A 24,155-nucleotide genomic window follows, 5' to 3' on the forward strand; every position below is an offset into this window, starting at 1 on the left:
TATTGGACAATACTTGCTCCTGCTAGTAGAAAAAAAGTGATCAAAAATCAGTTAATTATGATGTTGGCTACATTCACAGTTTCCCTTTATAAGTTTAGATTAAGTTTCTCTCTTCTGTTCTCTTGAGTCTGAAAGTTTTGCCATAAATGAGTGTTGAATTTTTTCAAATGCTTTTTCTACATCTGGTGACTGGAAGGTTCTTCATCCTCTCTCTTTTCCCTCTCAAATGTTTGATAAAATTCATCAGCGAGCTATCAAAAATATGAGTAATAACTGTACCCTCCTTTTTTAAGAAAATGTTTGGGTAAGATTAGTATTCTTTGTTCTATAAATATTTGACTTTGATTGCATATGACTCTAATCTGGGACTAGAGTTTTCTCTGTGAGGTTTATAATTAGAAATTCAGGTTCTTTGGTACTAATATTCCTTTCATCTTACATTAGTCTTATTAAATAGTGTTTTTAAAGACTGTATCCATTTGTAGTCGCTGGCTGTGATAGCCATGGCTTGCTCATTTTAACAGGCACCAGATGCTTCCCCTTTACTTCTTACAGTCAATTCCCTTCTTTTGAGATCACCTATCCATCAATAACTTCAGACTCAATCACCTTGGACTAAGCCCATCAAAGGCTCTCTTGGCAATGTCATTGAAACCATTTGCAGCCTAATTAATCTATCTTTGTGGTGCCTCAAAACAGCATACACACTGCCTTAATTGCTACAACCTCACACCCACTGGGGACCACAAACAGAGAATAAGCAGACTGGTTGCACCCTGCAACTCCTGTATTTGCATCATTTACTGCAAGATTAATGAGAGAAGCTGAGAAAGCCAGAAGTGTGGAATAAAACCATAGGTTTGGGTTTTAGAAAACCTCCCGTGGCACTTAAATAGAGCAACTACTTTACTCTTAATAGCATAGTCTTTTGGATAATATTAGGGCTTTTATCACACTTCAGACACATTACTTATTCTCAATGAACTTTACAAAGCTTGAAACCTGAAAATAATATTGATTAAAAGGAAACCTCAAAATGGAAACTAATGTTTCCTTAAATGTTTAAAATGCAATTTTATATGGAGTAATCAGATTCAAAGTGTATATGTGTGTGTGTGTGTATACACATGTTGAGGACATAATTTATTATGTTTTATATGTCAGATGTACTAATTCTGAAAGAAAGAATATTTAGATCTTAAACATTTCTTAAAGTAACTATAGTAACAAATGACATGACAAAGAAGAAAATTATTAACTACTCAATAAACACTACTCAATAAAATCAACCACAAAACACAAATCAACAACAACAAAACCCCCACAAAAACAGCAAAATCCTTGTGCTTGATGTTGAATCCAGGCTCCTTGAATGTGAAGCACTGTCACATCAGCTTTTCAGTCTTGTTAAGTAAGCTGCAATGGGTTTTGTATCCAAAAATTATATTCATAATATAATTTTATATTGTTTATAATTTTATTTTATGCTTATATTGCATAAGGGTGTACCAATTTATTACTCAAAATAAAATAATCCCTTATAGCATGATTCAATTTTACTTGTGAAAATTCCGTTGCCTTTTTTTTTTTTTTTTTTTTTTTTTTTTTGCGGTACGCGGGCCTCTCACTGCAGTGGCCTCTCCCATTGCGGAGCACAGGCTCTGGACGCACAGGCTCAGTGGCCATGGCTCACGGGCCCAGCCGCTCCACGCCATGTGGGATCCTCCCGGACCGGGGCACGAACCTGTGTCCCCTGCATCGGCAAGCGGACCCCCAACCACTGTGCCACCAGGGAAGCCCTCCATTGACTTTTTAAATAACATATATGTGGAGTAAAGTCAAACCCACATGCAGATTGTGGTTTCCTGATGGAGTCTGATGAACACAATATCTGATGTTTGGAGTCACGGGTTGAATTTACCTTCTATTCCTGATCTTGGGGAGTAGATTAGAGGAGAGGAATCTTGGCCTAAACTCAATGTCAATATTATCATAAGGATTATATAGAGAATGGATGCCAATGTTATGTGAAACCATTGGGTCATTCAAAGGTGGCCATTTATTTTTAAATCTAATTGACACTTCCAACGTACAAAGAAATAGATTAGCTACCATCTATTTCAAAAGCACAAGATAACATGGGTCAAATGATCCTAATCTGAAAATAAGCTAGGATGGTTCCAGGGTAACTTCCAAGATGTTTATCATTTTTTTCATTATGTAACCATGATTATATGATATATATATATAATCTCTCCCAAAGATAAATAAAAAGTAATTAAGTGAATTTTCAGTTTTTAAATTTTGTGATCAAGACAGCCAATAATCAGATGCAGTACAGCATAGAAACCCGTTTGTGGAGGTTCCAAGATCTGTGGAGAACAAAGCAAAGCAGATTAGAAGCCTGTATCAAGAAAACACCCAGCTAGTATAAAAGCATTTATACTACTTGAAGTGTGTGTGCATACATACACCTAAAATTACTGGTAAACCAAGCAAGTATGGCGTTAGACTTCATGGAGCTTATGTACGAGGGAGAGAGACCAGAAAAACAAATAAATGATTATGATTTTAGGTGCTTTAAAAATATTAAGCCAGGCAGGGTAAAGTCCTCTAAATTTTAGTGATCTAAAAAGAGAGGTACCATGCAAAAGGTCGAGCACGCTTCAGTGGATGGGGCTATGCTAATGACGTACTTTGAAAAATTCATGATGTATATTAGAATAGGCAAGGAATTTGATGCGATAAGGATGAAGGGCCTGGAGGAAGGATTAGGACAAGGCAAACAGCTTAATGTAATGATGTAAAAGGTCTTATGTGATATTCTATAAGGTTAGTATTCCTACTGTGATCACAGGAAACCATTAAATGACCTCAAGCAGTGGAGTGTCATACCAACTTCATGTTTGGTAGTATCATTTTTGCCTACCCTATGGGGAAGGGATTTGGGGTAATTAGATGGGAAATACAAGACTGTTTGGTGCCTATTTCAAGCAGTTTGGATAAGAAATGATGTTTCTAAAACTGATATCATACAGTAGGATAGAGGGTAGTAAAGATACGTGAATTAGAATGACTCAGATAACCTAAGCAATTGGATATAGAGTAAGACATGAATTTTTAAAGATTACAAATACTTCTACCCTTCTGCTAAAAGAGATTTATTGGATGTTCCGTGCGACTACAGGTGCATACTAGATCTGGTGATACACCAACATAAAATCATCTGCTAAACAAACACATTCTCTTTGAATTACATGAAAAATTCTACAATAGCCTTGTGCAGAACTGTATTCTTATACCGGTTAGGAAGGCAATTTCCTCTCTTAGGACTACAGAATTCGAGGCATTTTTCATTTAAATTACTGACCTTTGCCATAAAATGTTCCAGGAAATAATCGGCACTCTAAAAAGAGAGAGATTTTTCTTTCCTTTTTTATTGCAGCATCTTCTAAGCACTGGCACAAAAATTATATGTCCCATATAATGTGGGTGTTCTGACAGTGCAGTCAAGTTAGATTAAGTGTAATAAACAAAAATTGTCACTAAAACTCTCAGCTTATACCATCTAATATTGTGTGAATACATTTTATTTCCTAACATTATGAAACAGCCAAGAGTATAATAAATTACTTACTTAAGCCCTTTGAGGATTTCTGCATAATTTACCAAAACAAATTGATTTTAGTGGAAAAGCCGCTAATTTACATGGGTAGGAAGTGTTTTCCTTGGTGTGATGAATTTAATTTCAACTTCCCTGTTTGTATGAATTCACTCCAGTAATTCATCACTGTTAGATGAAACCACAACTATGTTTTACTTGAGTAAGTCCCTAACACTCAATATATATGAATGAAAATAAATTGCCTTTATACTATGGCTACATAATATATAAAATACATGATTGTTATCTTTTAAATACAATAATTTTTAAAAAGATAAACAGTGACATGTGTAATTTTTAAATATGAGCAAAGTAGTTTCGTACCCTTATTAAGTTGTATTTCAAGGTCTGTTCTTAAAGAACAAAGAGATACACATCTATAGGGTGCTGGACATGTATCAACTTATGTCTTGGATATTTTACATTTGTCATGTTATTGTCCTTTCTAATATCCTTATGAAGTAGGATTTATTGGCTTCTTCTGGAAATAAAGGACTCTGAAGTCAGGAAAGGAAAAACTCTTAACCTCTCCTTGTGTTATAATGGCAGCTTCATTGAGTCATGCCATCTGTCTCCAGTTACATGGCCTTTCTTTTCTCACATAGTATACTGAACATTTAAGGTCCATGGACTACCATTACACACATGCATGCATATTTACGAATACACACATATGTAGATGTACGTGGGTGTATGTACATACACACACATAGCTTTTTTTTTGTTTAAGAGCAAACTGTTACTTAGATTTCACAGAACATTCTTGGGGAATTACCCACCTTGAACACATTCTTATGACATACCACTTCAGACTGATGCCTTAAATTTTTACTCTAGTATAATACTAGCTATCTATTGCTAAAAACAAACAAAAACCTAGAAGTTGGTAGCTTAAAACCACCAACATTTATTACCTCACACAGTGTATGAGGGTCAGAACCTAGGAGTGGCTTCACCGAGCGGTGCTGGTCTAGTCTCTCACAAGGTTGCAGTTAACCTGCTTGCTGGCTTGGCTTGACTGTAGTCATCTCAGGGTTTAACCGAGGCTGAACAATTAACTGCCAAGCTCATCCACATGGTTGGCATGCCTCAGTTCCTTGCTGCCTTTTGGCCATCAAACTCTTGTCCCTTGCCAAGTGAGCCTCTCCACCTCTCCAAAGGAAGCCTAAGTGTCCTCACAACATGGCAACTTGCTTCGCCCAGAGTGAGGATCTGAGGGAGCTGGCTAGCAAGAGAACATCCTAGACAAAAACTGCAGTGTTGGGCTTCCCTGGTGGCGCAGTGGTTGAGAGTCCGCCTGCTGATGCAGGGGACACGGGTTCGTGCCCTGGTCCGGGAAGATGCCACATGCCGCGGAGCGGCTGGGCCCGTGAGCCATGGCCTCTAAGCCTGCGCGTCCGGAGCCTGTGCTCCGCAATGGGAGAGGCCACAACAGTGAGAGGCCCGCGTACCGCAAAAAAAAAAAAAAAAAAAAAAAAAAAAACCTGCAGTGTTTTATAACCTAATCCGAAGTGACAGTCACTGCTGCTGCGTGCTATTGGTCACACAGACCAACACAGGTGCAATGTGGGAGGAACTATACAGGTGTGAGCACCAGGCAGCAGACATTAGTGGGGGCCGTCTGGGCGGCTGGCTGCCACAGGTATCAGGACATACATTTCCACAGCAAAATAAAAATGTCACAGCTAGTAGCAAACAGGCCATGTGAAGACTGTCTGTCTGTAAAACTGCCAAGGTCTTCAGCGGCTTAGAAATAACGTTGCTCACTCCACATGTAAGATCTGGACAATTAATGCCACTGAATATGTGTGATAATAGGTAATGCTAACTGTGGGACAAGCTCTTTTGACCTGAAAAGATCTAAGTGTTCCAGAGGCTATGTTTGAAACACTTCATAAAATGTGCTCCATCTCTTTGATCCTTTTGACACTCCGAGAACATTTTACAGAATTCTGGTGGTAAGAAGATTTAGCTATGGGATCAGTTCCACCCGCATATCAGTGAAAAATGCTTTAGATTTCAGCTAATGTAAAACTTGATTACAGTAGTTTAAACACCCAGAGGGACGGAGGTGGCTATTGGTCTGGGTTCAAATTTTGCTTCTCTCCAATTTTCTTGAGCTTTTCCCCAATGCTTATATTTTCATAATGTCCATCCCATCTGTTCCAGCTGCAGGTGTCATTTCCAGTTTCGCGGCTGGCATTAGAGAGGCAGTATAGTGCCAGCTACAACTTTTGATTTTATTAGGAAAGTAAAAGCTGTCCAAAAACAGCAGATTTCCAATTCTACCTTCTTTGCCAAGATTAAAAAAAAAAAAAACACGACAAGTAATAATGATAGCTTATACACATATAGCACTTACTATATGCCAGGCACTATTCTATGCATGTCTTACATAATAACTCATTCAAATATCTACCTCACTGTAACCTGATGAGGTAGATGCTCTGGTTATCTCTATTCCACAGGAGGAGGAGGGAAGTCATCTTTTACCCAAAGTCACACAGCTAGTGAGTGGGTGAGATGGGATTTAAACTCATGAATTTGCTTCCAGAATACCCACTGTTAATCATAACCCTAGAGAAATATGTCACCCCTCTCTGGCTGTAGAGAGGGTGGGGCTGTGTATAATAAGCTTTTTCCAGCCTTTTAAGTGGAGGTAGCAGGGAAAAAGGGTCAGAGAATGGGAGTTGGGTTTGCCAAACAATATTGTCTGCCACAGTATATTACCAGTCATGTGTCTATTAACCCTGTTTAAGGTTAGATTTTTTCATATATAGGATGGTAGAAGAATGCATCCTTTACTCATTTTAGGTCATACAATATTAGTCATTTATAGGTCAACTAGGAGCTGCAAACTCTTTTTGCTGATTGTAATAATAGATATAAATTTTTCTAAGGTGCTCTTCTGAAGAGAGAGTATAAATGAGAGATGATTATAATTCCTTAATTGCTTGGCAAATTAAAAAACATGTACTTATAACTGCATCAGCTTTTACATTTTAAGTTCAATAAGAATTGATTTTTAGGTCTCCTTTCAATTTCTCACTGTATTTGCCTCTTGTCTCTAGTGTCAAGCATTTGGTGTCCACTTCGAAGTAACTGGACTAGTGAACCTTAAGGGACTTTTTTCCCTCCAGAAGGCTTTTGTCATATGTGCCAGTAGCAGTCCAACTACTTTCTTGCTGAGCTCTCATTATAAACATTAAAATGGACATCCCCCTGGTTTCCAAAACAAGCATAGTGTCACTCTTGCCCATTAAGGACACATTTCAAGGCATCTTCAGTATCTTCCAAATATTAATTGAATGGCTTTTGATGATATTTATTACTGGAGCAAGAGAGAAATTATGGGAAGCTGTATTAACAACAGGAACCAAGTTACTGGAACCTGCAGATATGTATGTGCTCACTGACCTATACTGTTCATGTTAATAGTTGTACCCTGACACTGAACAGAAGGCCTTACTGTCACAGAGTTGACATCATCAGGGCTGAGAAGTGATTAAATACTCAGAGGGAGATACCCAGAACTCAAAAACAGTGCTACCTAACAGCCTCACCAGTTATTCTACTCATTCATATGTATGGTGGCATACAGACAAATTCAGAGTGGCCTGCAACTAAATAAAGAACATTTAGTGAGCTCCAATTTTATGCAGAATACTGCACTGCAAGAAGATATAAAACATATTTCCAACTCTAGCTGGACCTCTGAGAATTGAGGAGTTGACTAAATCTTTACTGGTCAATGGATTGAGAATGAGATTAAACAAATGCAACCTTCTTTGGGTACCTATTCAGTCAAAAATTTACTGAGTGCCTCCTTTCTCAGGGCTCAGGTGCTCAGGATGCAATATAAGATGCAGCCTCCGTTCCAGGGCAGAGTGCAGAATCTAACAGGAGAGACAAACACAATTAAAACCGTCTGAAGTGTGTTATTTGAGAGAAATCCTTAAACCAGACTGAATGCTGGCAGGAAAGACATCATAGGTGCCACCACCCACCAGGGAACCCTCAGTTCCAAACATAAATGTGGTTCTCAGTAAATATTTGTTGAATGGAAACAAGGAGTGAAGAGCGTACTACTGGGGCATAGGTTAGGAGCATTTATTTTAATATTTGGGGCAGTCAGAGAAGGCACATAAGAGAAGAGTGATGGCTGCCATGCTCTGATAGACAGGATGGAGTTACCCAGATGGAGAAGTGCGGGGAAAGCAACCAAGGCAGAGAGAAGGCATACACCAGGGCACACGGTTGACAGAGTCTCTTCTGGGTTCAAGAAATTAGTTCCATTCCAGAAATTAGTATTTCTATCTCAGCCTGAAAATAATGGACTAGGTATTCCCATTATATATAAGCAGGAAAAATAAATAATGATGTACATTAACAGAGGGGTTTGTTTTTATATGAGGTTATAAATAGAGATATTTTCTAATCAGAGAGTAAATAATTTCTACTTTTCTTTCAGTTAACCTTCATCAGATTCACACAGAACACATCATTTGAGGATGAGGGAAAGGCTGAGTAATATGGATATTATGGTTGGGGCTGTTTTAAACTGCCAACGACTATTTAAAATATTGAAGGTCAGAGCATATTTCTTTAGTCCTTTGCATACTTAGAAAATCACTTTAATCCTGTTGAATAGATTGCCCAGTGAATATCTGAATATCTCCCCAAAACAATACCTATTATAATCTTTATCAAAAATATATCTTAGACACTTAGCAATAAAGGTGTCAAACAAAGAAACTTTAAATTGCCAACAATGCCTATTAGGTTTCCATGGGACTGGGGGCAATGGACCATAACAAGATAAATAACAGTAGGTTCAGATTAGTAAGGAAATCACAGTTTTGCAGTGGGTGTGAAGGGGTTGAGGATAGCATCGCAAAGCCAATTAATGGCAACATATTATAATAACTTACATCACAGATAAGTGTAAACGGCTAAACCAGTCATAAAGAGTAAGGCACAAATGATCTCTGAGAGAATCAGGGAAGCCTTCAGAGAAGACGGGGTATTTAGATTATATGGAAAAGTACAATGTCCAGAAGAAGAGAAAGGAAAAGACATTATCAATTAAAGACTATTGCACATGCATAGGATGAAATCCGAGAAATACAAATATTCAGGAGTTAGTAATATGGTTTGGGTGGACTGTATGGTGTTTGAAAAGAAGCAGTAGAAGACAGGCACTAGAATTTGCAACATGTATCTGCCTGTGATGGTTTAGGCATAGCAATCCTTAGAAGTTTAATAAGGTTTGTTTTAGTTCTCAAAGCCTTTCAGTATCTCACAGGTCTTCTCGTTCTTAAAGTCTAGAAAGACATGATGCATTCATTTCTGCAAGTTTAAATCAATCATGTTGGACTGATACTCAAGGAAAGATGGTAATGCAGCTTGATCTAGTCCTCACAGTTACCTTCTATAGAAGCCAGATCACAACATGGAATATGTTGGCCATTGGAATCAGTCATATTAATTTTCTCCAAGAAGAGTACTACATGATAATACTGAAAAAAACTGCAAACTTGCTAGTATTTTTGATACAGATATCTAAGCATGAAAATGTTAGGAATAACTTTCTAGGTAAAAAGAACCACCTATAATACCTCAATCTGCACAAGACTTCTGCATAGACATATAATAAGATGGGTACTGGCAGAGTGCTGTGTTTATTTAGCTGTGGCCTTACAAGGAAACAATCATTTGCATATTTCTCTCAATTAAGTATTATACTGACATAATTAAAACTATAAAGGGCACTGACAATATTTCATTCTTTTAATGAAAGAGGAGACATATTATACAGTTCAGCCTGTCTCCCTATTTAATTTTCCTGACTTTTTACTACTCAAACTGTGCTACTTCTATGAATGTTGTCAATTAGGATGAAAAGAAGGAAAATTAAAGTCGCTCTTGAAAATGCACTTGTGTTTGTTTCTGGAATCTGTGTACATTCAGAAAGTTGTGATTTGCATATTTCGTGTCTAATTAAGCCCAGGAAAAGCGAACACTAGAGAGGCTAAGGCAGTTTCACACTTCACCAGCATCTTCTTTGTCATTATTGGGAATTCATGTCTGAAGACGTGGTCCCTTCTTCAAAAACCTTACGTATCTTTTCTCTGAGAAAAATACTGTAAGGAATTTTTTTTAATTTCTACTTTTTAAATACATTTATGGCTATATATTATGTGACAGTGCTGAGACAACGTGTGTTGAGATAAAGTGTGTAACAAAATGTACACTGGACTTGGATTCTAGAACCTTGAGTTTGAATCACAATGCTTCCACTATATTTATGAAAGGTTTCTACAAGTCACAGCTATGTCATCAATAAAATGGAAATAATGGCACACAGTCCATTGACTATAATAACAAATGGAGAATGTCAACCACATAAGGTACATGCAAGCACTTTGTAAACTGGTATACATCAAACAAATATAATAATATTTTTCTGAGATTGCAATCTCATCAAATCAAGAAGAAGACAAAATAAAGACTGCTACCCAAAAGAGGCTTAAAAGTCTGGTGAGAAAGACAAGTAGGTAAAGCAACATAATTCAAGTAGAATGGAATGTATAATATATTAGAGAAACAAAGCAAGTACATAAATATGGCCAACCTGCCTACAGCTCATTTTGCTTCTGTGAATGGATCTCTTTGGAAAAAGACCATCAGGGATAGATAAAGACAAGAGGAAGAAAAATTTCATCCCCAAGGAAGAAATCAGGAATGTTTTCATTTGAACCCAGGATTAAAGAAAGAAAAAAAATGGGATTTTAATATTTTCAGAAAAGTAAATTTGTAGCTCCATCATCCAACTATATTAGCAGCAAGTTTTTACATGGCTGCTTCTGGTTTTGTGTCAGCTCCTTTTTGAACTGCTATGAATAGTTAAACTATAAGACATTTTCAGTGAGCTCCACTAAGAAAGAAAAAGGGATATTCTTAGACTGACTTTGTCTCTGTCTCTCTCTTTTTGCCTCACCCCCAACCTTTGTCTCTTTCTTATCTCACTGACATGCACACACGTACATATACCAATTATTTTTAAGGCGTAAATTCTCTATTTTAGAAGTGCAAGATGGGACAAATATTGGCTCACTGATGAGTTTAAAGTTCTTATGGCAACAGACTGAGTGCCACATTTTTCAACTAATCAGTACCTGCAGGGGATTTATTTTAATTGCGTAGCACGCATTCCACTTTCTCCTTACTTGGCATATCTGGGTGCAGTTGACAGGCTTTCTTAAACTGAATTGAACTTGGGACTGTTGACCAATGTGGTTCCTTCCAAATAAGATTATATGATGCTACTATCATGTTTGGCCCATCATGTATGTGTGTAATGACAGCATGGCATGTTGTCATATCCTTCAAATGATCAGTCCTGATTGGGACTAGGGATGGTCTCTAAGGCACTACACAAGAAAAAGTTACCCTCGTCTATAATCTGAGAGCTAAAGTTGACAACAGATATCCCATGCAAAAAGGCAAGGAACAACACACACAAACAAATTCAAACGTGAGTGATAACCTAACACATGGAATCAAGAACATGAGCAGTTGCTGAAACTCATAAGAACTGAAGTCCACACTTGAGACAAAACTAATAGACAAGTATGACGACAATGCTGAATTATCCGTAGCTTTCAACTGCATGAAGAATTGCAGTTTGAGGTTAGCGAGACCAAGTCTGTGTTTTGCAGTACTTTGTCTGCTCTGGGGAACAGACAAGCCATAATTGAACCAGCTGGAGTTTTCAAGCAACCTTAAAATGGTTTTCACCAACACTGAGGCCAAGTTGTTCCAGATGTGGGAAGGGGGACAACCTCTCCAAAGCTCCTAGAATTTGTTCTTCTTACCTAGAATAATTTTGCCTCTATTCCAGGTGAAGGTACTACAAATTCAAGGCAAAGGGTCTAACAGATGATATCAGTTGTTGGAATGTGAAATGGATTGGGCTCCTTCGATCTTCAGGATACGGTCATCAACACCAGCAGCACAACAGTCATTGAGCGGCTACTATGAGACAGGTATTGTGCAAAGTGCTTTAAAGAAAGAGTTCGGGTAGTACTCCCAGGAAACTCATGAAGGAGCATCTACCACTAGTCTCATTTCATACATCAGAAAACTCAGGCTTTGAGACATCTTCCTACAGTCAAACAACGATTAATTGAAAGAGTCAGGATCCAGGGCAGTCTATGTTCTACAATGCTATACAGTTAGCTATTTGGTTATTTGATAATTTTGAGGGCTTTGATATGAAAATGTAGAAGGAATTCTGATATGACACAAGCTTTTTGAGCTACCTCAGATTCCGTAGCCCAACCCGAGTTCATAAGTTCCCACGTGATTCCTTTGCCTTTGCTGGCACCTCAGGTTCCCATATCATGTGCCAATGTGTTCTGGAGCTCTATGGTGCTGCACAGGAGTTCTGCAGGACATTTTACAATTTTAAGCAATACTTGGCATTTGTTAGACATCTCCCAAACTATAAATCCTAGGTAGTTCATGATTTGAACATTATTCTATATTCCTTTTTTTTCCACACAGCCCTGCAGGATGAGGGAAGCTACCAGGGAGCAATGCCAAGGGAATGGGCCCTGGAGGAGAGGATGGAAAGTTTTGCCAGTGGAGGAGAATTTATGTGACATATTGAAAAATTGTGTGGCACACATCATATTAGTAATTAATTGTGATTAGTTAAGGATGAAATTGTAATGTTATATTCTTTTTTTAAAATTTTTATTGGAGTATAGTTGCTTTACAATGTTGTGTTCGTTTCTACTGTACAGCAAAGTGAATCCGCTATACGAATACATATACCCCCTCTATTTTTGGATTTCCTTGCCATTTAGGTCACCACAGAGCATTGAGTAGAGTTCCCTGTGCTATACATAGGTTCTCATTAGTTATCTATTTTATACATAGTATCAATAGTGTATATATGTCAATCCCAATCTCCCAATTCATCCCACCCCTCCCTTTTCCCTTGGTATCCATATGTTTGTTCTCTACATCTGTGTCTCTGTTTCTGCTTTGTAAGTAAGATCGTCTTTCAATTTATATGTACTTTTAAAAACGAACACTAAGCTATTAGGACATAAATACTGTTTGACCTAACTGTGCAATAATATGAATTGTTAGGTATTTCTTCTGGCATACAGGCACCATGAAAAGATTTCTGAGACAAGGGCACTGAAACTGAGAAATGTTGGCAACCTGTGAATGACCCTCATTCTGGGTTTCCCAAAGCTGAATCTTTGGGCCCCATGTGTCAAGTTCTATCCAGGAAGAACTGCCTTCATTACTTTTAGACTCGAATATAAATCACAGTCACGAGTGGCCATCAAAGGTCATATGATACAACTCAGCGCAGTGGACTCCATTCCCTGTTGGGTAAACCTTGGCCAGTGGTAAGTGGCAGGTTGCGATAGGGCTATACAGATAAATTCCTGCTACTTTCTCTCGCCATGGACTCCACAAGGTGTGCTTTTTTTTTTTCTTGTAGCCCTTCAAAAGTTATGCAAGCTGTGTGAGCACAACCAGTAAGTGAACTGCTGTGTATCCTTGAAACTCACTGTGAGGAGGTAGCCGAAATACAAAGGTATGACACTGCACAGCTTCACATCTTTTCTTGATTCAGTTTTCTTTCTCATCACCCTTACTGTCCTGGTTTTGAACCTTACCAATATAGTGTCAGCAGTGTGATACTTCCCCAGTCTTGCTGTCTAGATGACCCAGGCTAATATAGTATCATTGTTCACTTCGACCAACAAAAGAACCATGTGACTTAATTGACAGCATTAGACTGCAGTTTCTCAAGATACTAGGATCAGAAAAAATGTTTGGATGTTTCCCCCAAATTTTCTTTGGGAAGATTCCCAAATGCAATATTTTATCAGTCCTTGGAATCCTTCCCAAAACATCCACACTCTCATAGACATATCAACAAATTTAAATAACATCAAACTGACTACATTCTAAGATATCTCCATTTTAGTTTTTTGAAAATCTTAACAACAATCACTGTATGGCTATTTGTCTTAAGATTAGTGCGTTAAAAATAATCAAATGGATCAAGTTTCCAGTTACTTTATTCTTCTGGCTTTAAAGAACATTTTAGTTTTGCCAGTCATAGAAATGTCTGAATCCAAAAGGAAAGCATGTAGCATTTGTTTAGTTATCTTTTCACACTGGTAACCAATGTAGCCATTAAAGTGTGTTATTACACTGATACTCAAGACTGTCTTATGGAGTAGGTACTATTTTATGAAGGGCAGCACTGAGGTCAGAGCTTGTAAGTCGTACAGTACATCAAAATAAACAGTTTGGTTTCATGCCCTGGTTTATCTGAATATTTCAAGACAGGGTTATAAAATGAGCACTTTTGGAGTTATTGAAAGATTGCAAACTTTGAATTATTAATAATCTGCTTACACAACTCTAATAGTGAGCCCCAAATGATAAATTAGCTCATTCATTATACTGGAATTCAGTCTGCCACACAGGGCAAAAAAGATACAGATGCACTCTCCTTATTCATTGCTCCTATTGAGTTTCTCCACACTGAACATTCCTACCGACTTCTGAGGCAGTGAACACAGAGAGCATTAAAAGGCCACAATATCATCTTGCTTTACTCCCTGTTGTGCTAATCTGAACTCCCTTGAAGCTCCTGTGAACTCAATATGAGCTCAAAGTTGAGTTCAACTTCTCCAAGGGAAAGACTGTGCTGAGAATCTGGATCCCAGTCAATGGTTCTTTCTGTACGTCTTCCCAGTGGAGTTCATCTGCTTAAAAGTTTGAAGTCAATAGTTTTGAGCTTGAACTCTTCAATCATCAGTGAGTATGTTTCTTTTTTTCTTCAATAACTTCAATAACAGTTTCTTCTAAACTGATGTGCTATTGCAACAGCATTTATCCTCAATGCTTTTGGAATCCAGTTTGGTCAATGATCCTGATTTAAAAATCATCACTGCTGACAACCACTGATGTTTTACTCTTCACATTTCAGCTTTCATGAGAGTTTAAACATTTTGATCACCCAGCTGGCAATAAAAGTTCTCATTATAGATAGTGACTGGATTCTCAGACTTTTGTATGTTGATGTACTCTGGTCTCTGTCACCAAAGTCATTAACACAGTGTTTAAAGTTCATTCTCTTGATTGTCAAATTTGGTAAAAATGGAATTTTTGTAGATAATATTCAGTAAATTGACACTTTTTTTTAATTGAAGCATAGTTGGTTTACAATATTGTGTTAGTTTCAGGTATACAGAAAAGTGATTCAGTTATCTATCGATCAATTGATCTATCGATCTATCCTTTTTCAGATTCTTTTCCATTATAGGGTATTACAAGATATTGAATATAGTTCCCTGTGCTATACAATTAGGTTCTTGTTATTTATCTATTTTATATATAGTAGTGTGTATCTGTTAATCCCAAACTCCTAATTTATCTCTCCGCCACCTCTGCTATCCCCTTTGGTAAGGATAAGTTTGTTTTCTATGTCTGTGAGTCTATTTGTTTTGTAAATAAGTTAATTTGTATCATTTTCTTACGTTCCACATGTAAGTGATATCATATGATATTTGCCTTTGTCTGACTTACTTCACTTAGAATGATTATCTCTAGGTCCATCTCTGCCAAGTGAGGACACAGTTAAGAAGACATCTGTCTGCAAATGGCATTATTTCAGTATTTATCATGGCTGAGTGATACTCCATTATATATATTATATATACACATACATATACATACACACACACACACACACACACACACACACACACACCCACATCTTCTTTGTTCATTCATTCATCTCTGACATATTCTTTTTGGCCATCAGGTAAATCCCATTGACCATCTTCAGTAATGGGTGTATGGTCTCACCATTCCTCTCTCATATCCTCTAACTATGAACATTTCTTTCTTCTGCTTTTGGATTCGGGATGTGATGACGTTAAGGCAAAACAGGTCAATTTATTCCATGATCAGCACATTGATATATGGTAGCTATGTAAGTGTCTTGCATGAAATAGCTGTTCTACATACGTACAGGTATCATAATTATCATGCCTAGTAGTGTTCCTTTTATTTGCTTATTTTTTCCCCCAGAAGCAGACATGGTGCAGGGCCCAACCAGCAAGAGGATGAAGTATCTTTACAGCACAAATGGCTAAGAGGAAAAAAATTTACATTTAAAACAAAATGAAACAAAATAACAACCTCCTCACCCCACCTCTACCTTGCAGAATTGTCCTGACAATAACGACCCACAGAATTTAAAAGAAAAGTGATGTTATTGAAATTACCACCATATGAGTTGCACTCTTCGGGACATATGTTTGCTCAGATGTAGTCAACTTCATTGTTCAGCCATTGTGGAAACAAGGTGTGTTGGACTGAATGTTTGTGTTCCCCTGAAGTTCCTTTGTTATGGCAGCCCAAGCTGACTAAAACATAAAGTACTGAGGGTAAAAAAGCACAGTGTGGGCTCATGGAAACCTAACATGTTAAGCATTGTGCTACAATTCCAAGGACTCATGGAACATCCAGCGACCTCAGGAGCAGATGCATATTTCTCAACCAGACACATTAAGAATATGGGTTCTAGGGACTTCCCTGGTTGCACAGTGGTTATGCCTGCCAATGCAGGGGACACGAGTTCGAGCCCTGGTCCAGGAAGATCCCACATGACATGAAGCAACTAAGCCCGTGTGCCACAACTACTGAGCCTGCGCTCTAGAGCCCGTGTGCCACAACAACTGAAGCCCGCGTGCCTAGAGCCCGTGCTCCCGGGCTCCACAACAAGAGAAGCCACCACGATGAGAAGCCCGTACACCACAACGAAAAGTAGCGCTTGCTTACCGCAACTAGAGAAAGCCCGCGCACAGCAATGAAGACCCAATGCAGCCAAAAATTATTTAAAAAAAAAAAAAGAATATGGGTTCTAGATTGGAATGCCAGAGTTCAATCCTGCCTCTTCCACTGTCTGTCTAGATCTGCAAACGGAGTAAGTTAATGTTTCTGATCCTCAATTTCCTTAATGTTAACTTTTATTATTATTGTTTTTGTGAATCCATTTCTATTTATATCTTGTTCTATTTTCCTTCTTTCCTATGAGTCTAACATACAGAATAGTTCAGGAAAAAATACTTTTTGTTTTTATCAGGTTTCATATAGAATATTTTCCATTAGGCAGATTTTATGTACAGATCCGCCCACAGGTTATCAACCTGTATGCCCAATCTATAAATCACTGCCTTAATTATATTATAAAATATGGTCCACCGAATTGAATTTATGATGGTAGAGCCACATGGCAAAAAACATTATGTCCCACACCCAAGGTATTTTATTGCCTCTGATCATTTTCTTTAGGAGTTAGACCAGAAGTTAGTTGGAACTTCACAGCTGCCTCCCACTGTAATCATCAGTCATGCTGGATGACAACTACAGCCATTGCAGATTTTCAACACACTGATTACAGTACTGAGCAGAAGTTACACGGTCTTCTCTCAGTATTATTTGCCAAACTTAAATCTGTGTTAATAAATAACTATGGGGCAGAGTCTGGATGTATTGATATTTTGAAAAGGGAGACATGGAGAAAAATAATGGTTTAGGAGGAGGAAATGGTAATAAAGATAAAGGTTAGTTACTCTCAAAAGAAACTTACAACAAAACATGATAGGACTAAGCACACAGCAAGGTGGCCGTTAGCCAAACAGCTGTGTCAATCCATCAATCAATGCCTCTCCTGGGACCAGGTCAGTACCAGGCAAAATATCTGTGAGAGAGACAAAGACTCTGTGTGTTTGTGTGTGTGAGTGTTAGGAAAGAGACAGAAAGGGGTAAAAAAGACAGTTTGCCTCTGGTGCTACCCATAGAAACTCACCAAAGAGCTCAATTGCTTTAGGTCCTGTATTTGCTTCCTATCTATGAAATCATTTTTAAGAAGATGGGAAAAGCTAGCATCTAGGAGCTATGTTAAAAATGAGCATCTTTATAAAAGAAATAAGCCATGGAGATTTAAGGTACAGCATGATGACTACAGTTAATAATACTGTATTGTATATTTGAAAGTTGCAAAGAGTAGATCTTAGAAGTTCTCATCACAAAAATAAAACTGTAACTATGTGTAGTGATAGATGTTAAGTAGACTTATTGCGGTGATCATTTTGCAATATATACAAATAGCCGATCACTATGTTGTACGCCTGAAACTAATATTACACGTCACTTATACCTCAGATAAACAAACAAACAGAGGCATGGACTAAAATCTAATGCCTCCATTAAACAAAATTAATTTCGCTTAAATGCCAAAAAACAAAAATGAATATTAACATATTCTGTGCTAACGCCAGTTATTTTTCTTACCTGCATCAGATTGATTTATTTTCTGTCTCCATCAAATATTTTGTAGTTACTAACATCAGATAAACATGGAGATAGAAAGATAAGTAAGGCAATATTTCATAACTCAGGTCACCAAAGATGATCTCATGAGGAAGGTAGACTTGCGATGACTCAGAATAATTTCATTGAGGAATATACAGGATGCTATGGGATCATGTAGCAAAGAAGCCCTATCCTGTTTGAGATCATACATGTTGGTGACAAGACTGCATAGATTCAGTTTTCCCAAGACAGTTTTTTTCCCTGTAGTTGATTGATTCCAAGACAGTTTTTTTCCCTGTAGTTGATTGATTCCTATTTGATCACATGAGTTAGGATGGCCAAAATGAACACGCTTAGTAATCATTTCAAGGGTGAATAACTAACTAAAATAGATTTTAGTTCTTTAGCACTTTTAATACATAGATATTGGAGAGGGACGCACATAGATATTGGAGAGGGACGCATACATTTCCTCCACTTGGAATGTTAAGTAGATAACTAGCTGGGGCTAGTTATCTTAGTGAAGCACACAGGTTTTCTTTTAGAGCAACATAGTGGGATCCAGAGGAGAGAGAAACAGAGAGAAGCAGAATAGAGAGAAAGAAGTTTGTACCATACCAAGTCTAATTTGAGATAAACTCATGATTGTTCCATTTTCCTTGTACACTGAGCTGAGCCTCAGTTACTTTCAATCACAAGAGTTCTAGCTGATACAACATTAGGACATTATCATTAACTAAATTCCAGACTTTATTTGTATTCACCAGTTATCCACTAGTATCATTTTCCATTCCAGGATCCAATCCAGAATACCATACTATATTTACTGAGCTTTTAAAGAACACTATAAAATATGTCAAAAGCATTCAGGGATAAGATATCATAGTCAAATTATTATTATTACCCCTGCCCTTATCCAAGCTCTCAGGTTCCTTTTAATCACAGCAATATGAGATTTCAGTGCCAAATTCTTTGATGTTCTTTGTCAAAGTTATAAGCAAATATATACAATTACAAATAAAATCAAAATTATTTCAAACAGCTAATTATTTATTAACCATCTGTTAGTGTTAACAGTTAAAATCTGTTCCTTGTTAGAAATACTTCTTTGAATAGTTAACATCACTTTATCAGGCAAGAAATAATATGAGAAACCATTTCTACAAACTGTATTCTACTTCTGATAGAACTCCATAACTCAGCTGTTAACACAGGATTGGATTCAAATTTGCAGCCATTAAGGCATGTATCCATTTTATATTAGGATTTTAATTTAATATTTGTCACTAAGGAAACTGATTAGCATTTTAATGAGAAAACTCACTATGCAAACTTTTGAAACATTTCACCTAGAGGTTGACAGCAAAGTCAAAAGAAGTAACTTCACAACTTTAAAAAAAACTCAGCTAAATTGTAAAAACAGGAATTATTTTATTATTCAAATTAGATATTCTGTTGGGCATTAAACCTGTTTTCAATTTTCTAGATAAGGTAGAGGACTTACTTTTCCCTTGAAATAAAGATGTATATTTTATTCACATTTAAAACATGTATAGATCGCTATCAGAACTATAAACTATTAAGAACTGATTTTTTCCTTTTTGTTTTTTAAATCTTTGTTCTACACTATTATTTATGTCTTGGTTTTCTCAACCATATCTTTTTCATTAAGAGTCCAAGAGAATTTCTGATGTGTAAGTATGCATTTATATAGAACTTTTTTCTCTGTACAGTGACATAAATTTCAGCAAAAATAAGAAACATAACAAAGGTAGTTACAAGTGAGCCAAATATAAAGCTGTGGACCAGTTTTCTAAAAGAGATCTATACCACTCGAAAACACTGGGTTTTAAATTTTTACTATTACTAGAAAAGTAGTTATCAGTTTAAGCCTAGAAACCAAAAACTATTTTAAATATCTAAAGCAACATGTTTTTCAAAGAACCCTGGGTACTAGATAAGTTAGTTATTTCTCTTTCCTGAGCATGAATTTCCCCTTAATGTCTGTATCTTAACTCAATCATTAAGATTATCCAGAATAATAGGTGTAAAGCACATAGCATGGTTCCCAGCGAGCATTTAATTAATAGGAGTCACATTCCCAGTGTCTGCATTACCCATTACGTCAACTGCACCTAATGTATCCAGTTCAGATGGTGTTAGTTAGATATATAATGTTCCAATAATATTTTGTTGTAGCATTTCCCTCTTTAATACAGGATCTAACTTAGGGCCATGCTCCACATGTAGTTGTTCATGTCTTTAGCCTTTATTTAATTTGAAATTGACTCTCAGCATTAATTAACTTTATCTTTCATAGCACTGACATTTTGAAAAATACAGACCTGTTATCTTGTAGATTATTCCACCGTTTGTGGTTTAGTGCTTCCAGGGATTAGAGTCAAGTTGTGTATCCCTGGTTACATTATGGCACAGTTAAAGCAGAATCATTTTCATGCATTACACACATCCAAAGGAACACGGTATCTGACTATCCCTCATAGTGATGTTTGTGATCTCCTAGTTAAGGTATTACCCAGTTTCTCAACTCTATACTACTATATTTCCCTTTCCACACAATAAGCAATTTGTGTGGAGACTTTTTCAGATGATGTAGTACTGCTATGATGAACCCTCACTCCCAATAACTTTTGCCAGGAACAAATTTAACTATAAGAATTGCAAAATGGTAGTTTTCAAACTCCAGTATACCTCACCTTTAAGAGACAGGGCACTGTAGGGATATTTTCTCTCTTCTTTTTTTTCATGTAGTTATTTCTTTATTTATCTATCTATATCTATTTATTGTCAAAGTTAAATCACACATTCTCATTTCATGTAAAGGGCTACAGTCCAGCTTTGTTTTTATCAAAATAATGATGGTGTCCAGATTTAGCTGTGGAAATTCCTTCAAGCTGGCTCTCATCTCTGATGTCTTTATCATGTCCCTATTATATCTCAGTTCACTTTCCTCCCTGTGGAATAACTAGATGTTCCAGGCTTATTTTGCACTTTCTTTGCCCTAGGCCTGGAATCACTTATTTCTCCAGAATTCCTGATTCCTTTTGGTAGGACGGGATACTTTGAAGCTATGATCTGAATGCTGGGTATGCTCATTACTACTAGAAATGATGTTATTTCTAGGCCCTTTCAGTGAACAGAGCTAGAAGAAACAAATACATGCACACATGCATACACATACATATACTCACATATCATTCACATACACACACACATACACACACAGTCATGGCTCTATATATTTGTCACTACTTCCTTCCTCAGTAAGTGCCCTAGCTTCCAACTACAGCAACACTGTACAATTCATTTGCCGAACTATACATAACACATGAAGGGGAGTTTTAGAATTCATATGCCCACAACAATACAAAAATCAAGTACATTTTAAAAAGTTAAAGTGTCATTTTCAGTTATTTCTTTTCTATAGACTGAGTTTTTTTCCTTCATCCTATTTGACTCATTTTTCCCTTCTCTCTTTCATAAACAAAATAAAGCATATATATATTTATATACTCTGCTTTTTTACGTAAGTAAGTAACATACTCTGGAAATCAATTCATTTTAGTTAGGAGATACCCTATTTTCAAAGCAACATTGTACTTCGTGGTGTATATGCCAAAATGTTTGTTCAACAAAATCTCTTATCTCAAGTGTACAGCAAACTGATTCAGTTTAACATATATACATGTATTTCTTTTTCAGATTCTTTTCCATTATAGGTTATTAGAGGTTCCCTGTGCTATACAGTAGGGCCTTACTGTTTATCTACCTGAGGCGGCAAAAAACCTGTACTTCAAAAACTATAAGATGTTGGTGAAAGAAATAAAAGATGATACAAACAGTTGGAAAGATATACCATGTTCTTTGATTGGAAGAATCAATATTGTCAAAATGACTATAACACCCAGGTAATCTATAGATTAAATGCAATCCCTATGAAATTACCAATGGCATTTTTTACAGATCTAGAACAAAAAAAAATCTTAAAATTTGTATAGAAAGACAAAAGACTCCAAATAGCCAAAGCAATCTTAAGAAAAACGGAGCTGGGGGAATCAAGCTCCCTGACCTCACACTAATCAGAACAGTATGGTGCAGACACAAAGACAGACTTATAGACTAATGGAACAGGATAGGAAGCCCAGAAATAAACCCATGCACCTATGGTCAATTAATCTATGAGAAAGGAGGCAAGGCTATACAATGGAGAAAAGACAGTATCTTCAACAAGCAGTGCTGGAAAAACTGGACAGCTACATGTAAATGAATGAAATTAGAACATTCTCCAACACCATACACAAAAATAAACTCAAAATGGATTACAGACCTAAATGTAAGACTGGATACTATAAAACTCCTAGAAGAAAACATAGGCAGAAGATTCTTTGACACAAATCGCAGCAATATATTTTTGGATCTGTCTCTGGGAGTCATGGAAATACATACAAAAATAAAGAAACAGGACCTAATGAAACTTAAAAGCTTTTGCACAGCAAAGGAAATCATAAACAAAATGAAAAGACAACCCACAGAATGGGAGAAAGTATTTTCAAATGAAGCACCCAACAAGGGATTAATCTCCAAAATATACAAACAGCTCATGCAGCTCAATATCAAAAAAAAAAAACCCAAAAAACAACCCAATCAAAACATGGGCAGAAGACCTAAATAGACATTTCTCCAAAAAAGACATACAGATGGCCAAAAAGCACATGAAAATACGCTCAACATTGCTAATTTTAGAGAAATACAAATCAAAACTACAATGAGGTATCAACTCACATTGATCAGAATGGCCATCATCAAAATGTCAACTAACAATAAATGCTGGAGAGGGTGTGGAGAAAAGGGAACCCTCTTGCACTTTTGGTGGGGATGTAAACTGGTACAGCCACTATGCGGAACAGTATGGAGGGTCCATTAGAAACTGAAAATAGAGCTACCATATGATCCAGCAATCCAATTCCTGGGCATATATCTAGAGAAAACCATGATTCTTAAAGACACAAATACCCCAATGTTCAATGCAGCACCATTTACAACAGCCAAGACATGGAAGCAACCTAAATGTCCATCAAGAGAAATCGATAAAGAAGATGTGGTACATATATAGAATGGGATATTAGCCACAAAAACAGAATGAAATAATTCCATTTGCAGCCACATGGATGGACCTAGAGATTATCATACTAAGTGACATAAGTCAGACAGAGAAAGACAAATATCATATGATATCACTTATATGCGGAATCTAAAAAAATGATACAAATGAACTTATTTACAAACAGACTCACAGACTTAGAAAACAAACATTGTTATCAAAGGGTAAACGTGGGGGGAGGGATAAATTAGGAGGTTGGGATTAACATATACACACTATTATATATAAAATAATCAACAAGCACCTACTGTATAGTACAGGGAACTCTACTCAATGCTCTGTAATAACCTGTATGAGAAAAGAATCTGAAAAAGAATAGGTATATGTATAACTAAATTACTTAGCTGTACACGTGAAACTAACAAAATATTGTAAATCAAATATTCTTCAATATAAAAAGTAAAAAAAACAATTTTTTTAAAATTTTGTTCAGAAGTTAAAACTAAATAAAAACTATTCTTGTATAGAGTGTGAGAAATAGATCAAGTATAATCACGTTCCTAAATGTTACCCCGTTTCTCCAGTACCATCTATTTTTAAAAGGCCAACTTTGCATCAGTGCTTTGAGATATTTAACTTATACTCAATTTCATATGTACTTACCTTACTGAACTCAGGTTCAGCTGCTCTCTGCTCAGAAGCAAATACTTGAGAGAGAAGTGTTGGTTGGAAAGGAAAGGTTGCTTTACTCAGGAGGCCAGCAACCGGGGGTGAAGGCAGACTCATATCCAAGAACCAACTCTGAAGATTCTGTTGGACCATGAAAGATTTTAAAGGGAGAAAGGAGAAGTTAATCATAGTTAATCATTTGGGGAGGGGATCAGAGTCTTTGTTATCTTCCATTTTGTGCAGACTTTCCTCTGACTGGTTGGTGGTGAGGTA

General features: G+C 36.8%; 1 protein-coding gene across 3 annotated transcripts in view; it reads left to right on the plus strand.

Moving 5' to 3' along the window:
* LOC307178519 (uncharacterized protein) overlaps positions 1–23,903 on the plus strand; it is a 232,527-nt gene extending 208,624 nt beyond the window's left edge. For 2 of the 3 annotated variants that reach the window (XR_013825203.1, XR_013825205.1), the window contains 5 exons: positions 11,568–11,712; positions 12,847–13,095; positions 13,191–13,286; positions 15,803–16,700; positions 21,815–23,903. The gene's annotated coding sequence lies outside the window, so the exon portion shown is untranslated. The remainder of the gene's footprint in view (positions 1–11,567; positions 11,713–12,846; positions 13,096–13,190; positions 13,287–15,802; positions 16,701–21,814) is intronic. The other variant, XR_013825204.1, reaches the window with a different exon arrangement.
* Positions 23,904–24,155: the final 252 nt, after the last annotated feature.

This window comes from Stenella coeruleoalba, assembly GCF_951394435.1.
Source record: "Stenella coeruleoalba genome assembly, chromosome: 20".
In the NCBI taxonomy this organism is placed as follows: domain Eukaryota; kingdom Metazoa; phylum Chordata; class Mammalia; order Artiodactyla; family Delphinidae; genus Stenella; species Stenella coeruleoalba.